The sequence below is a fragment of the Plectropomus leopardus genome, chromosome 9 (assembly GCF_026936395.1).
Source record: "Plectropomus leopardus strain MGB_pleo_1.0 chromosome 9, ASM2693639v1, whole genome shotgun sequence".
NCBI classification, from domain to species: Eukaryota; Metazoa; Chordata; class Actinopteri; order Perciformes; family Serranidae; genus Plectropomus; species Plectropomus leopardus.
Genome location: NC_142184.1, coordinates 27,970,339 through 27,988,817, shown reverse-complemented (window position 1 = coordinate 27,988,817; position 18,479 = coordinate 27,970,339). Strand labels below are relative to the sequence as shown.

At 40.1% G+C, this 18,479-nt stretch overlaps 1 long non-coding RNA gene across 2 annotated transcripts; it reads right to left on the bottom strand.

The window, feature by feature from the left end:
• Positions 1–2,907: 2,907 nt before the first annotated feature.
• On the bottom strand, positions 2,908–17,313 carry LOC148188764 (uncharacterized). 2 transcript variants are annotated; one of them, XR_015777549.1, is made up of 3 exons: positions 17,053–17,313; positions 16,282–16,456; positions 2,908–8,759 (listed from the first exon to the last, which is right to left on the bottom strand). It is a non-coding gene; the product is annotated as an uncharacterized LOC148188764 (long non-coding RNA). The 2 variants fall into 2 exon arrangements; XR_015777550.1 differs by having other exon boundaries at positions 16,282–16,387.
• Positions 17,314–18,479: the final 1,166 nt, after the last annotated feature.

Sequence of the window (18,479 nt, the reverse complement as noted above, 5' to 3'; positions counted from 1 at the left end):
CATGGCTCCTCAATTGTACAGTCTTCCAAGTCAACCCCCACAAAACAGGCCTATGACAAAACACCAAGCAATGAGACAAATCTCAGCAACAAAACAATGCAACAACACAGAAAACAGTTCAACCAGAAGCAAAAACAAAAAAAACAAAAAAACAAAAAAAAACGTGCTGTGAGTGCAGTGTGTGCGTGTGTTTGAATGAGTTCACTGCAGCCTGTCAACCCCCTCAAACACATTCAGCTCAGTCCGATCCAGTCTGCTCAAACAACAGGCTACAAACTCACAATCCCCTCTGAGATCACAGCGGATCCCACAAAGCAAAAACAGCGCTCTCAGATCAAAAATATTATTATTTACGGGTGCACTCACCGGGAGTAGACGGTCTATCAGTCGGGTTTGAAGGCTCGGCGTTCGCTCCGCGTAGGCCTGGATCCTCAATAATCCGACAGGTGAAAACAGTTCTTCCATAACTTTGAGGCAGCCTCCAGAGATGGTGGGTGTCCGGCTCCACAAACGCCTCAACTCACGCGGACATAATAACCGAGCAAGTGTACACAGGTGAGTCCGACTTCACTGTGATACATCCATGGGTGATTCAGGCGTTCTCCTCCACTGTCTTCCGGCCTAAACCGCGCGTGGGCAACGTGCCTTAATTAGGCTAGAAGTGAGGGGAACCACCAATGAACTGTAATCAGGTGACATCCGGGTTTTGAGGTCTATGGCCTCACAGAGGGGCATTTTAAGGAATTGAGGACATTGGGGGCTTAGCTCAGTGGGGGGCCCATGTGAAGCTTTCTCCTGATTTTTTTTTTTTCCATGAACAAGCTTTATTTTGATTATTGATTGATTGATTATTATTTTTTTATGCTTGCTGGTACTTTATTTAACCTCTTCCTTTCCAGATTAATTATAAATTGTAATGAGAAAAAATATTAGTGGTTGTTAGTAATTAGTTCTGAGTATGCTACAGAATACTTTACAAATGCCATAATCAAACTGTATTGACTAGAGTGGGTGAACAGTTGAATGTAGCCTATGTTTTTTATGTTAACAGCAGTGGAATGTACTTAAGTATATTTATTCAAGTAAAAGTATGAATGGAATGACAGATTATTAGATCAGGGGCTTTTGGGCCTTTTCTTATTTTTGAAAAATATATTTGGTTCTTTTTATATTGTTACCAGGTGTATGAAATGCAACGAGATTATATATATATATATATATGTGTGTGTGTGTGTGTTTTTTAAACACGTCATATGTATTCTTATTTACTACTGACAGCTGTTTTTTTTTGTTCTCTAAAACATGTTTTATATGTGACTTCTTCACGTCACCATCACCTTCTGCAATTGTATCACACACTTAAACCATGACTTCTTAAAAAAACGCAGGCAAAACAGAAAGCTGTGTCAAACTGCAGTCAACTTTGCAAAGTTCGTTTGTGGTCAGGAGAAGATCTAGTTAAGTCCATCTTACCAGCAAGATTTCACTGCAAAGCAGAAGCACTATTGCTATGGCTGCTGCAGTTCAAAGTCAGTTCACTGACACACACACACACACACACACAAAAAAAAAAATACATTTTCCCTTTTACCTGTAACAGTGTCGGGCCATATTTATACTATTTTTCTGTACCGAGATTGTGAGATATCGTCCTTTGTAGCTCCTGCCTCCAACCCAGTCCAGGGATCCTCAAAGTTTTGAAAAGTTATATTAGGTATAACTAAACAGAAAACAGTTTTAACAGCATTTGTCACCTGTTAAAAATGGATTGTTCTTGGAGGTTTATCTACTCTTTGTTTCTCATTTGACAATAAATTTCCCCAAATCTGTCCAATATGTAGATTACTAAAGACATTTAAAGTATATTTTTGGACAATTGTTTATGTTACTAATCAAACACAAAGCTAAAAAAAAACACCAACTTAAAACCAGAGATGCTTTTGTTTGTTCTTTCTTCAGTAATGAAACAATTGATTTCCCCATTGCATCCCATAGTTGTACTGTAAGAAACAATAATGTCTCAAAAAAGAAAAGCATTGGATTCATAAACTTAATAAAGTATTCTCTGCAGCCAAGGGGATTTAAAGTGCTCTTAAAGTATTCTGTGAACTTTACCTGCAGTTGATGCTGATCAATCCCACATCATTTAATTTTGAACTTTTGAGAAGGTGTTGCACCTATTTTAATTCAAGTCAGCTGTTATTTTTGAGCTGAACCTCTCCAAAATGTTGTTTTGAGCAAAGTGCGTAGGTTTTGCTTAAATCAGGCCCACTAACAGTTTAAAGTAACACTGCATACAGTCAGGTCAGATTGAGAGTTACAGATCTGCAGCCCACTATGTACATCATCATCCATTTTGGAATGCCAAAAGTATTTTTGCAGCTTAGCAGCATTTTTAGGGAGGGAGGAATTTTAGTGAGAAGTCAATAAAATTCTTTAAATGGTAAAAAACACCACTGCTGAGATCAAACTTGTGGGCAGTTTTGTTTATTGCATGTACATGTAAAACACCTCTTCAGTAACAACCTTTGCACAGATACAAGTCAGTATAGGCACGGTCAGACATTTAATGGGATATATACATAAGAAAAAGACATTTTCAGGTGGAGGGGGAGTTAAAATAATAAAATGATTGGAACTACATGGCCTTCCTGCAAAACAGAGACACAATATTAAGTAATAATGCAGGACTCACATCAGTAAATTTTGTACTTTAATGGTGCAATTTCTTGACTTGCCCAAAGACTCACAGTGAACTTGGGACTTTTGGGGCCACTGTGGGTCTGGGGCAGTTGCTTTCTTTGACAGATTGTATGAAAGCCCCTGAATTCCTCTAATCCCAACAATGTTTCCACAATATTAAATATTCATGACTAAATGAGCTGCAATAAAAGTTTTTTTTTTTTCAAAGCATCTGTATGTATTATTTAATAAGAGTTTAATTGAGTTTTTCTGCTTTATCAGGACTATGTGAGTGTGCGTGTGTATAGTTTGAACAGATTTGATTGACAGTGACCAAACAACCCTCCAACTGTTATAGGATTTTGACACAAATGTTGCCAAATCGTGATCAGAGCATTGAAGTTGACATCACTTTTTTGTAGCCGGCACAATGTCTGCACAGCCTGTGTAGCATGAGCAGCATGTTAGCTGAGCAGCAGCTTCAGTCCTCCATCTGTGTCTATGCATTCAGCCGCAGTATTGAGTGTAGGTCGGCAGCTTTTTGGCAGCACTCACAACCAAATACACTATCACTGTAGTCACACGTAGAAAATGGCAACAAACAGACTGTGTTGTGTGTACAGCGCAATTGAAATACGGCCAGTGTGAGCAGCTGTATTGACTGAAGTGTATCTTGTCTGTCAGACAGCATGAGACCAGTGGTGGAAGAAATATTCAAATCCTTTAGCCTACTTAAACAAAAGTAGCACTTTGAGAATACTTCACTATAAGTAGAAGTCCTGCATTTCAAACCTCACTTGAGTTTGTAAGTAAAATGTATGTAAAATATCAAAATAAAAGTATACGTTGTGCAAGTAAAATGTTCCCTCTCAGTGTTTCACTATTTTATATGATGTTTTTGGATTCCTGCTGAATTCATGCACATGTTGCGTTTTACTGCTGCATATGTTTAAAGTTGTGCTAATTTTAACAACTTTGTTAGGTAGTTTTAGCTACAGTAATGCATCATATTCTCTAATATTATAAAATGTTTTCAGCTTTGATGCCCTGTGTCTTTCTTAAAAGTCAACTTTTCATGAGCTAAGAACAGCTTTGTGATGATGCATTCCCCCACTAATCCAAGAGAGTTGTTAAGTAGTTTATTAAGCAAGGGGGACTTTTTTTCCAAGGCACAATAAATCCTTAAGTTTATCTGAAGAATTCTCACTCAGAATCACCAAATTTGTTAATATAGGCCTACGGGTCATACTGGACCAAAGGGTATGAAAACTGTAATCTGAAAAGTAACTATAGCTGACAGATAAATATAGTGGTGTAAAAAATGCATTATTTACCTCCAAGATGTGGTGAAGTAGAAGTATAGAGCTGCATAAAATGTAAATGCTCATGTAAAGTATAGGTGCTTCGAATTTCTACTTAAGCACTTGAGTAAAATGTACTTAGGTACATTCCACCACTGGGTGTGACAAAACACTGAAAATGTGGTTGAAACATCTCCTGTGTCAGACTTATAACCAGTGAGAAGGCACAAAGAAAAAAAAAAGAAATGACCTATAGAACTCTCTGATGTAAAGTTAGCAAACCTGTTTCAACTTATGACAAAAAAAATGCAGATATTAGTCATTTGGGGGCCTTTGCTTTCTTGCTATGCAGGACTCAGCTTGTGGGTTACATACAGTCGTGACCGTACGCCACCCCTGCTGTGCTGTTACCCTCACCACCCCAGCCTCATCTTTTATCAGCACTTATACATTATATAAATCTGTGTTGGATAAGTAAGGGTATGTAGTGCAAGTTGGCTGTCTAATTGCATCTTTGAGCATTCTGGGATCAGAGCCACATACTTTATCATGATGAGAGTACCCTGACTGGAAGATCAAAATTGGCATTGCACCCATTTAGTACTTTGTTTTTATCATGACCTCCCGTAAACCTGCTTTACATTTCTTATCAATAAAGAGCCATGAGACTGAATGAGTCTGGATAAAACATTTTCTATACTTTTTACTTAGTACCTGTTCTGTTATTACTCGTAAAAGCAGTCGGCATCTACGAATGTATAGCTTGATGTTCAGTATCGCCATCATTAATTAAACCTTTGTGTAATTAAACACACAGTTACACTCATTAATGACAGAGCATCCATTTCATGCTGATAAACAATGCAAATGTGATAATGCATATTAATACTCGAAATAAATGCTGTCATTTGGCTGTGATGCTTTGAGAACCGTGAGGGCAAGTGTAAATTAATTAACTGAATAAATAGCAGGTTCTATAGCTAACAATAGATAAATGTTGACTTTTAGTTGAACTTCACAGAGCTAGTTCATACTGATTGTTCCTACAGTATGTCTCGAACAAAGAGTTAGTATATAAAACCTTACAGGAGGTCTGTAACACCATCAAGTCTCCAAAGCAGGTGTCTTACCATATGCTGCATTAATTATACAAAAATCTTTAATGACTTATAACACCGCTCGTTACTGAGCTGTATGGCAATATGCCCTCTATCCCTTTTCTCTGGCCCGGATATTATTTATAGCACACATTACAGCCTAAATAGCCGAGGAGAGACATGAGTGCCTGGTGTAAAGCAGAGAAGTGAAATTTCATGTGCAGGGAGGCCCGGGGGGGGGGGGGTATGAGATCGAGCAAATCCAATTGTTTTCAAATTATTCCCATGTAGAGCAGAATCAGAGGCAGGCCAAGAAAAACCAAATAGTCAGATGGGATTATTTTCTCCATCACTATGTACTGTTTGAGCAGCCAGGACATTAAAATTACCTTAATTCAAGGGCCGAAGAACAGACATGAGGCCTGATTACTGACCGTGCAATTATTGTCAAATTCCCTGAGAGAGCAAACATGTAGTGTGTTCACTCCGTAGGCAGTCAGAGTGTATGTAAGAGCGGGTACATGCTGGGAAGATAAAGAGGTTCTGCTACTCTCTGTGAGGAGGACTTTCAGCACCACGGACAGCGCCGCTGCAGGGGGGCAGCTGAACCAGAGAGGAAATATGAGCAGGCCTGAACACAGCATACCAGCTCCCAACCAGTAATCATTTCATACTTATTCTAAGAGCCTGGACACTCACTTCTACATTAGGACAGGAAGGTGGCCGGCAGGAAGTGTGCTCAAGTGCCCGCTGAGTTAATACCACGGGAAGGTCACTTCTGTTACTGTGGCTGTTTTCAGTAGCTCCGCTTATTCATCTAGTGTAAAACTTGTGCTGTATGAAGGTAACCATTATAGTAGAGATAAACAGATCAGATCTTAAAGGCTTGAAAAGTGTTCTGATTTATTTTGTTTTGACCATGACGCCCTTATTTTAATATAATAAGCGGTGAATACCAGAAGTGGAACAAAGTCACTGTTTTGCAAGTCAGTTGTAGGTCTCGGCTCTTCTCTCAAGACCAACAAGTCCCAAGTGAAGTCCCAATTCAAGACGGAAAAATCTTGAATCAAGTCCCAAGTCAAGGCTGAAAAGTCTTGAATCAAGTCCACAGTCAAGGCTGGCAAGTCACAATTCAAGTCTCCATGTTTCAAATCCTAAATATAATGTAATAATGTGCTCATAATGTAATGTCTTATAAATAAATAAATAAATAATAAATTAAATTTACAAAAATCATTTATGCTTTTGAAAATTTGTAGTTATTTGTTGAAAAAGTATTCTGGAAGTTGTTGTGCTTTTGTCTATAATTTTCTGCCTGCATGTTTTGCATACTGCAATGCATTTTTTGCTGGCCAACAAGTAGTTTTTTTCCACAAACAGCATTATCTTTGGCATACGTTTTTTTGCTGCTGACACTCTAACATATTGTGAGTTTTTTGTGGTTCTCTCATGCAACTGAATTGAAGCTGTCAGAGTAACTCAAACAAAGAGGATCTGGAGGATTAATAACTTTTGGTAACTTAACAGCCTCCTCTGTCCCAATGTATGATATTATATACATGTATATCAGATACAGAAAACCACAGTTGAGGATCCTTACAATAAAAAAACTACATCATTTCTGTATCAAAAGTTCTACTATTGCAGAGTTTTCCCTTAGACTCTTTATGTGTGAGGTGGCCCAGGCATTGACTTCAGCTCAAAGGCACAGCTTAGACACAATGCCACCACGCTGAGACATGAGCTGACACTTCAGACAGAATTTTCAATAACATTTTGAAAAATTCATATGAATTTTAAGATTTTTTATGAAAGTTCCCAAAACATTGTAAAGCCCAAAGGCGATGGTGACTAAAGGTTACATTGTGATAAAAGCTCACCCAGCTTGTTATGTTTGATTGGCATAAACTTGCTATTATAGCAGATTAGCTTGTCAAAATAACTCTTGTCTTGCACATCAAACCAGTCTAAGTAGGACAAGCAAGAAACAAGCAAACTTTGGTATCAGTCATCCTCAAAATGGTGACCTCAAAACACAATAAAGGTCCAGTGTGTGGGATTTTGGGGCAGAAATGGAATGAAATGCTTATAACTATGTTTTTTTTTTTAGTTTATAATCACCTGAAGATAAGAATCGTGCTTTTATTTAACTTGGAATGAGCACTGAATATCATAGGGAGCAGGTTCTCTCCGATGGAGTCGGCCATGTTGTTTCTACGGTAGCACAGAACGGACAAATAAAACACCGGCACTAGATATGGACGTGCATTTTTGGATTAGTCACCATAGTTCTCTGACACGTTTGGCACGGGGGGAAAGTTTGAGTTCTGCAACTTCACCACTAGATGCCACTAAATCCTGCACACTACACTTTCACAAGAAGTGAAATTCCTGTTGTGATGCCCAGTTATTGGCATAGCCTTGGGCAACAGTGTTCACAGCTTAATTCAACTCCTCAAGCCTTTTGCCTTTGGTTAATGATAATGATAATGATAACCCCAGTGGTGTAGTGAAATAGATGAGGTGGGTGTAGTACTGGATAGATGGGTAGGTTAACATAAAGAAAGTGGGTATTCACTCATGTTTATTTCAACAGCTTTTTGGCTAATTGGTGACTATACTGCATATAGCCAGAATAAGGAGGTGGGTTTGCCCCATATACTTGCATATACCCTCCACTACACCACTGGATTATCCTTATCAAGGTTATCTCAGCTTGGATTGAAAGACTACTGAACCTTTACCAGAAAGCCTTAATTACAAGGCAGGGTGTTGAATTTGAAAGATGTGGGTATTTACCAGGCATGGAGGTTGCATCAAAAATATGCCATTGATTGTATTATAGGAAATGTGAGATCCATTGACCCATACTCAGGACTAAATGTCAGGATCGACTTTTGCTTTGATTTTGGTCATTCTGTTTAATCTGTCTCATGTGAGTCCCCCAACTTAACTGAAGTGTGACACTTAATCACTAGAGTGCCAATTTAAAACTGGGCTTTTATGTGTTTAACTGAGATTTTCCATTAATTTGAAAAAGCCCTCAAATTAGCATTTGGATCATGCAACACTAAAAGTAAATCCCATTAACCCAATTATCATCAACACACACAACTCTGCAAAAATAAAATATGTAATCAAACTGCAACATATCATATGACTAGAGTGTGAATATTGTATGTGAGTGTGTGTGTAACCACAACACAGAAAAATGTTAGCCCATAAAACTACATCAGTCCATTCTAATAGTCAGCGAGTCTTTTATTTCAGTGTGGGGACGCCTGCTGTTTTATGAACTGTGAGCTTGTCCACACACATTGGATCATTTTCTGTCTGAAGGGTAAATGAACCTCAGCTGACCCAGAGCTCTGGAGGCCGACTGGGGGGTGTGGGTGGTGATGCTTGGCCCTCTGCCCAGAGCCAGGACATGGAGTCTCTGTGGACTCAGGGCACACAGACTGGGCTGACCTCAAGGAACACGAGAGTACTATCAAAGTCTACAGTGCCAAAGGAGCAAACACCGACTTTCATCTTAATTTAGGAAAGCAAAGTGCAAGATCAATGTGCTGTAAGTGTGAGAGGTGCTGGGTGGTGAGACACATGGACGTAAGACTGTGAGGTCACAGGGAGGTCCGCAGCTCGGAGGAAACGGCAGCTTGTCCACACACTGGAGGAGGAGCTGAACACAAATGAAAAAGGACAGCTGATGACAACACAGCCAGCAACACTAAAGTAATTCATATTTGACTATTGCCTGTAAAATCCACAAGGCCTGCAGATTTCATCACTGGTTCAATGATATGAACTTCCACAGTTCTGACTAGTCCTGCAAAGTGTCACATTATGCTCCAAAAATGAAAATAAAACAGACCTAACACCTGAAAACCAGCCAACAGTCAGTATGCTAAAAACACTTCATTGTGCTGCTTCTCTGTCTTGTGTTGGATTTCTCTTCACAAAACACAAAACTACAGACACAACTGACCCATTTCCACTGCAGGAACGTAATGTAAACTAACGTATTGTCATTGGGTGCAAGTGTCATGGAAATGAATTTGGGCACTGCTCAACAGGTGACACTAAATACAAGTTTTAGGTAATGTTTTAAGGTTGGCAGTGAGTGCTGCTGCTTGTGATTGGTCAAGCAGATATGCCGTCACATCAAGATCAGCTACTATAATTCCCATACCTCATTTACATATTTAAGCAGCAAGAATTAGTTTAGATTTTTAATTGTTTTTCAGAACTTCACAGCAAGCTGAACATCATACGCACATATAGTATTTTATAGTTTTAAAATCTCAATATGGCTAACAATGAGCAGTCGTTGATTTACACGCCCAGCAGACACAGATCAACATTACTGTGAACTGACACATCGTCTCAGAGCTTCCAAAGCTGACACTAGAGGGGCAAACAGAGCATCATAGTCTGGCTGCTAAAATTCAGCTGCTAAACAGCACTCTACCATGTTCCTCAGCAAGATGCTTACTTTGTCTGCTGTTTAGTGTTAGACAGGTAGTACACAGTTGATTTACGAGAGCCTTCTCACTGAAAACAGCAACCTGCAGCTGCTGGAAAACGGACACAAAAAAAGCATCGAGACTAAACCAAAACAGTGACGTTGTGGGCTGTAAAAGCTAAACAACAAGATGAAAGATGGTAAAACACTTTGTAAAGCTGAGAGGAACTGCAGGGTGATAATTATCTGTGAGTTCATCACTACAACCAACATTTTTCTCATCAAACACAATCATCTGAGCCATTGTTTACATAAATGACTTGATGACTGCAGCTTTAAATTACTTTCGAAGATTGAATTTTTACTATGTAATGAGCATTAGTGCAACACAGTACAAAGATTAATTCTCCAGTGTCAAAAATGTGCAGAAATAGTAGTCCAGTGTGGCTAACAGGCATATTGACAGCTGAGTGTTATTGACAGGTAAACCTCCTGCAGGACTGGGTCAGCAAAGACGCTGGAAAATCACCAGGGGCCTAATTTCTTGCTTTAACGAGTGCTTGCTGACAGCAGGAAATGGGGAATGATGTAAAGCGCGAGTTTTCCATTCTGAGTTGGATTTTATGGGAAGGTTTTGAACTGCTTCCACTCTGCTGTAAGAAATTACCTGAGCTCTGACCCCTCGCTTGATAAGGTGGACACACAGGCGAGGGCCCAATCTATCTCCCAGGGACCCACCGCTCACTCATGAATATTTACAATATTTCTAATGCGGTGCACTTAGGTCAATAGGACTGCACTTGGTAATCAACATTGAAGCTATAGGTTAATAACTGCAATTTATTTTTTGTCCCCTGGCCTAATCTGATTAGGTTAAGATGAATTTTCCGGTTGTAGTCGATCAGAGGGAATCTGAATCGAAGCTTGCTAACAGATAGTGCCTCTGACAGATGCTGCTTTTAAATGCAATGTGTAAATCTAAAAGGACAAGGCGGAGGCGGGACGCAGATTTGCAGTGTCTCTGATGTGACTGATAATGTTTCTGAACATCCCAGCCTCACTAAGTGGCTGCTCACTCTGATGTGCAGTGGTTAAAAAAGCGAGGCAGATAGGTCCAGTAGGTCTGGGAGAAAAAAATAAAAGAGCAGAGCTCTTGGCTTTGAACACACTGCTTCCATTGTGCTGCTTTACCTAATTATGGCAGGCCATTCTGCTGACAGACAGAAAGTGCACTGTGACGCCCAATCAGGACTCCATATTTCATTCCCCCCCCCCTCTCTCTCTCTCCTTTCTAACCGTTAGTATATTAAACCAGAAATCCGGTGGCTGATTTTCAAAGAGACTTGATTAAACCCAGGAAATGGGACATGATTTCCCATTTAAAATTCATAACAGGCTAACACTTAAGTAATTTAAATCCCCTCTGCTGTTAGAGCAGTTGGTATCTGCATCAGATTGAATAATTTCACCTTAACAGCATCTATCCATTTCATTTCAATTTGATAGCAAGTAAACTCAGTGGTAGCCCCCTTGTGAACCTGTTTTCTCCTAAAGGTTTTCCAATCAAAATCAAGCCTCCAAAATGCAAGCCTACTGCTGCTGCTTGTAATTAAATTTGTTTGACCTTCCAGTTTGCTCTAATTGAAAAAAGGGCTGCAAATGAGAAATGAAGATGCTTTGGTGCATATTAACTCTCCATTAGTGTTAAAAAACCTTTTCACCTTTCAAATATGTTCCCATTCTGTTATCTAGCTTGTGCTGAATACAACAGATGTAGTGCTCCTTGACAAAAAAGGTTTCTGAGTTGTAAGCTTACAGAGGCTAATGTTAGCATGCAGTGGCAAATTTAAGTTGATATTGCTGCGTCATTGATGGCCTGTCAGCTGCAATTTTAAGTATGCCAGCACACTAAACTAGGATGGTAAACATGGTAACATGTTCGGCATCAGCATATTATTGTGACCATATCAGCATGCTGACATTGGCATTTAGCTGCTATATTGATTTTGAGACAATATTGGTTGGCTGGGGTGCTTTCACAAAATATTTACTCAATGAGATTTTTGCTAAATAATCATCAGTATATGATATATTGACTAAGAGGGTAAAGGCAAATAATAGATCAGTCAGTACAGTCTATGCCATCACTTTACTGTGATGCAGCCTTTAAAACAAGGATAGACAAAATTATATCACAATTTCCAAAATGTAAGATATTGTATAGTCTTATATTACAATATTAATATATCATCCAGTCCTAGTACAGCACAGCTCCTCTAGCATGATTGTAGAAACTTCACTAAGTGATGAGTCAAGCGCCTGCATGTATAATAATAACTACATGCACCAAGATAGCGTGACCTCAGTTCAGTGAAACTGCGCATAACTCATAAAAGTTAGCAGGTTTAATCCCATGGTATGCGGTCCACTGAATATACCCAGTAGTGTTTTTCCTGCTGGCACCTGGGCTCCTACTGTAACAATATCCTGCCAAATAGCGTAAAATAAGGTGACATATGTGCAGGGGGTGGTCATAGTGTGACATCTGAATGAATACTGCAGAAACGAAGTAAATACACCAATGCAGCCAATGTTGTATCTCTGGTTATGCTGACTGGCTAACTTCAGCCAAAAGCACTGAGTATTGGTGAGTCATATTCAGCGCTCAGGTGAGGTCGGGACCTTATAAAAAGGCGGTGACCAACTGCCAGACTGTAAAACGGGCATCCAAGAGACACAGTGCTAAAACATGCATCCCTGGCACATCATCACATCAGGGTTAGGGGGGGGGGGCTATAGCCATGTTACAAATCTTGGAAGAACCAGTTCAGCCGCCTTAGGTGTCATTCGGACTAAATGGGGGAAAAATAATTCCTAACTGTAAAGCAATGAACAGCTAATAATGTGTTGTTTAAACATTCTAAACATAAAAATAAAAGTTCAAAACACATCTTTTTAGCATCTGTCCATTTTGTTTCCACGTCACATCTTGAAAGTTCATAAATACTTCAACTTCAACTCAAATGAACAACATGAATATGCCATTTGTAGTTGCACATATCGGTTTGGCCCTTTGCGTGCATGAAGCATGGACCATTTTCTGAACAAAGTGCGGGTAGAAAATGAAAATCCAGATCCTTTCTCTGAGGCGGCTGATGAGAAAGATGATGACTCAGACTTGTTGGAGATGGAAAAAGTTGAGCCACGACGTGAGAAAGAACCTATTTTCTTAGCACCCCCACATACTGGTCTAGCCCCTCCTTAGCACCGGGAGAGAAATAATCCTGGCATTGTGCCTGGAACATCCACTTCTACAATGTACCATTTTCTGCTTGATTCTGGTTTCAAATACAAACCTTGAGAAGGCACCTTTCAGTAATATGCACCTGTAGTCTCATCAAAAACTTCAGATGATGACAGAAACATTCATTCCTTCAATGTGCCAAAACTTTAGTGTCAAGTAGCAAGGAATTCAATCATCTGGATCAGACCTCTCACTTAATATTGGTGGCTGTACAGTTATCAAAAAGGAATATGTTAGAATTTCGGTATTACCTTTGATCCTCTACTCTCATTTAACAAACCCCAGAAAGCAATATCCCTAAGAGCATATTTTCATCTCAGAAATATCTCCAGAATCTCTAATACCCTTTCTACCTTTTTCAGATGTTGTAAGACTGACCCATGCTACTGCACTGAACCACACAGTGGTGGTCCCATCTCTCCGCGCATAAAAATGCACATATTTAAATCTCTGCGGACAGAATACGAATGCAAACTAGAAAATACGATCACGCAGTCCTCGATCAGGCATTGCATTCACTTTGTGTAACTGCCTCTGTCATAAAATCTTTAAAAGGGCAGCGGCCCACAATACATCTTTGCTTTATTATTCGATAAACCCACATGAACTTTCCATGTAATGACTACACAAATTATTGTTAGCGAGTATCCAAAGCACAAAGGTGGGGATAAGTTTCTTCTTTCTTACACAACGAGGACTTTTAAGCCGGTGGGGGGGATCAATTTATTTGGCACAGCTTTCGATCTGCCTTACCTCCCACTGTACCAGACGTTGCTCTCCCTTTTTCTTCCTTGACTTGAGTTAATTTACAGTTTCAATTTAGGCATTTAGCTGACACTCCTATTCAGAGTAATTAACGGGGAGGGAGCAAATAGAGTTCACAAACTGTTCAAGGACACTTAGAACACGTCACTGGCTTGTAGCTGTTATCGTTAATGAGCCACTGACCCAGTTATAGGATGATCTTTCTCCTGAAGCCCACCATAACATTATCTTAGGCATTTATCCTCAGCTATATAATAAATTAGCAGCAATGAGCACTGATGACTTTAGTGGTGCGCATAAGGAGGACACTTATTGTACATTTAAGATCCATAAATACATACACTAAGTATGTGTGTGAAGTTTGTAGGGTTTTTGAGGCTAGTTGCTGCCTCTGCAGTGTTTTTTGTTTTCCTCTGGTGTAAACCTCTGATGTTTGCAGAGACAAACCTATGAACACACACAGCAGTTAGGACCCTTTCTACCAACAAAAGCACTGTGGTAAAAATAAAAAGCCAAAAAAAATATAATATTCTTTTCTATGTGACCACTGCATTGGCAAAGTTCTGCAGAAGTGAGCTGAATTAAAGGAAGTGTGGCAGTACGGCCAAAAAAGGTCCAAAAAAGAAGAAAATGCTGCATGATTTGGCAAAAACTTGTCAGGTTAATCACATGCATGCAAGTGTGCATGCAACTTGCAAATTTGGTACATTGCTAGTATCTAGATCAGAGGTTCCAAACTGTTCCAGATTTCTATTTTGTCATTAGTTTAAAGTCCACACATTTTCAATTTTATTTCATAAAATGTAAACAACACATTAACTAAGAACCACCCCTTTTCCCCCGTAAAAAAAGCTTTTTGCAAGAATAAAAAGAAATAGCACTTCAAAATAAAAGCTCTGGGCCAAAAAATATATTGTAATTCAAAATAAAGTGAGTTTTTACAAACATGATATTCACAAGTCACTTGTGGTCAATTCATACCTGTGCCCCACTTTTGGACCGTGACACACCACTTGGGAACCTTTGATCTAGGCAAATGGAAAATAATGGCTGCTGTGTTGAGTTTGAGCCACTATGTGGTATTTAATAAGCTTGGACTGGTTTGTATATCATTTTTTCATCCTGGCCCTGTAGCAACATGCCCACACCAACACAGCCTCTTACATTTCAGTGGTCTGAATGTACCCTAAGCCCCCATCTTTTCAGTGAGCAGTCAACTTCAGTTGAAACATCAACTTCTCAACTGTGGAAAAAAAAGTCTGTCCTCTCCAATCTTCAGACTAAATGAACCAAAGTAAGAGAGGCTGCTAGCGGGGCAGTTCAACACACCCCACAATACTATAGTGCTGGATGAGCCAACAATATACTGACATGTTTGTCCACAGGGCAGTGCTAGAGGAAAGACTACAGTGTTGTTGAAACCTTACGGGTGTATCGCCTTTAGAGCATGCTCAGTGAAAAAAGGTGGGATAAGACCAAGCTGCAACCTCCAGAGCTGAAAACTGTAGCATTGAACATGGAAATGCCAAAAACTTTAGTTCCTAAAATGGTTACTTGAGGCTGGCTCCAAAATCTCCTAATCATCATAGACCCCCATGTTAAAATGCCCAACTTTAAGCAGAAATAAACATGTTTACAGCCTGGTACAAAAAGCAGTTCTAGTCTCTATAACTAATTTCAACATTCATGTCAACTGCGCGTGGTATTACGGGGTATTTTGTGACAGGGTGTCTGCAAGACATCAACACAGTCTCAGCGTCTTGTTCCTCCAAAGCTCCATCCTCTTGTCCAAATATGGTCACTTCTGGTTCCATAAAATAATTTAAACAAGTCTTATGATGGGACCAAGCCTATAGGAACAGTGTTTGTCTCTGAAGCCAATTTGACATATGGCCAAACTGTGAAATTACAACTCCTGGGTCCGTAATGTGATGCCATGGGGCCCAAAAAAGACTTAAATGCATCTGTGAGGGCTGATTACATACTGTATGTTCAGCATACCACGGTTGCCAGGGGTATTTACGTCTTTTATTATCTTTCATAAAATGCGCCAGGCATATGCACATGAGACTTCTGCTTAGACAGCTAACTTTCAGTTCAGCACTATGCTAACTGGAATGAGGATAACATAATTCAGTCGTACAGGTCTTCTTAAATTTTCAATTCTTATTTGACCAAACTGATCAGATAAAACACCTTATCCACTGTTTTACAGCTGCAACAGTAGCAAAAGGCTATATTGTTAGGCCTATAACGTGAACTTAGGTTTCACCAATTTGGTCGTGACTGGCCAGCAAAAATCACATGCTGTCATGAGCACCCTGAATGAAAGGTATTCAAAGAGACTCAAAAAAACAAACATTTAACACACTAATAAGGAGTAGCGCTTGTTATTTTGTTGCACTTCAAAAAAAAAAAAACTGGGACTGACATTTTTTTTTTGACCACCTGCTCCCAAGCCCAAGTTAAACCGCCCGCTCACACTAACATTATGTAATCTTAATGCAGTCCTCTACTGAGAAGTTAGCTTTATGATGTCCTGTCCTGTCCGACTGTCGCTGTCAACAGTCTTAGTTGCATCCACAGCCATTTAAGGGAACATCACCAGATCTATTTGAGCTACGCGACAAAATTTAACGTGGAACCACACAAATACGGAAAAAGTTTTACCTGATCCTGTAACTACTTGGAGGTTGGAGCGGTGTTACCACCTGCCCAGGCGGCAAGGTATGAGCAGACGACCCTCTCAGCTCGACCTACCAACCAACTCCAGTATCTGCAAAACAAGCAACAGAGCAAGAGAAACTGGCAGGCAGAGTGGGAGGGGTCGTCACAAGCAGCAACACTGAACAAACACAAGGAGCAAAGAAAGAAAGTAAGGGAGAAGAGAGGGAAAGAGGAGAGAAACTGCTTTACCCACAATTTTATTTGTGGAATGGCGTTTTTAACCTGGCCTATTTTTAAATGAAATTCAGTGTATCATCACTGTATAGGTTGATCTATTTAAGGAGGAAATGTGAAATAAAACTTGACAGAAAGATTTTCTTAGAATTAATAAGGGCTATACAGGCTGGTTTATTTTTGCCTCGTGATAATTTCAAATTAAAAGCCAGAGTTTACCACTTTTTGTATTCTCTGGAGGAAAGGGAGATTGGTGAGAACAACAGTGCGAATGTGCTGTATGTGTAAAAGGCTGCCATCTGCTGAGAAGTGTCTTCAGACTGGATGTGTGTTTGCAGAGAGAGGAATAGGGACGCTCCCTCAGACAAACACATTTCCTTTGTGCTCAACAGTCAAGGCTGAGGGAAGGTCCTGCTGAGACGGGTAACGAGGTACTTGAATTTCAATTTGTTAAGAGCTCATTCTTGCACTTGTAATCTGACCCAGCGCCCCCACCTCCTCCCTCCCCGAGATAAAACAAGACAGCAGCTGCAACTTTACCTCTCCTTTCTTTTCTTTTGCTTTCTTCTTCTTGTTTCATGATTAAAAATCCACACAAGACTTCTGATTTGCCGTGCTGCTTTCAAAGATCACAGTTTTCAAACCTGTGGGTGAAATGTTGCATGTTGCATTTCGAGCCACACCCCCAATAAACGATGCCAAAGCAGGTGTTTTGCCTTTGACATCAGCTGTGACACTGATTAGGAGCTGGCAAGATAAGCTTTGATTTTGTTGTTGCTCTTATTTATTCATTTAGTTAGATTTTTCTGTAAATTCTAAAAAAAAAAAAAAAAAAAACACCTCCTGAAGTAATATATGTGTGCAGTCTGTGTTTAGTGGTTTATGATCTTCAAGTGAACAAGAATACACATAATCTGTGCTCTCTCTACTGTACGAGTGCTGATCCAGGCCAGCGGTATACATGAGGAGGAGGGCTGGTTGCTAGGTTGCATATTCCTCCCGTTACAAAGCTCTTTGATACCTGCGTCGCTCTCTTCTCTCATAGACATGCACCCACTCACATGGCTCAGGCCAGACACCTACATACCGCCACACAAACACACAGAGACATGCACCAGTGGCCGGGTTTTCTCCAGATCAGGGCAATAACAGGTACCCTCCCACCCAGTCAAAAATCAAGGCAGCCTCTCCGCTGGGCAGCTAGACAGCAGCCGTCTAACCACACTAACAAGGTGAGCAGACAGTGTGAGCTGTTGTGGCGGGTGTCTGTGCTCCTTCAGGAGGAACCGACAACAACTGCACTGGCAGCGCTAATAAGGTGTCAGTGCTGCTCTGCCCCTCACTGAGAGAGCAACCGTGCAGCTCACACTGAAGGTTGCTGCTCAGACCAGGATGCGAGTTTTGAAAATGCACGCAAAACATGCATGCCTCATCAGCCTACAGTGAATCACAAAGTAGAGCTGCTGCAGAAAACATCCAATGCCTACTGGAGATGCCGTGGGTTATTTTGGTCAAATTGGGGACGGATGGCAGCAGGAAAATGTTCCACACGCACAGGTAGTGTAGCATGGAAACATGACGGCTGTTCAAAATCTCCACCCCAATGGATAAAGGGAGCAAGCTGCGAAAGAAAACTTAGCATTTAGGGGAAACGCTCTGATATTTGAAGTCTATCTCGATACATTCACATGATCTGCAAGCATGTTCTAACTGCAAACTCAAATACTGACGCTTGTTCAGTGGCCATATGCTTCAAATTATGCTGCTCTAGGTACATCTCTAGTGTCAGTTTTGGATGTGTCACTTTCTGCTTGTTACATTCATACAGTGTCTTTTAAAATTAAACCTCCTTGTTCAAAAAAAAATGCATCCAAGAGTTCAGTTGAGGCTAATACAAGATTTTAGCATTACCGGGATCCAGATTTCCAAATCACTACCCCCATCTTGGATTTGTCATCCCCGTCTCA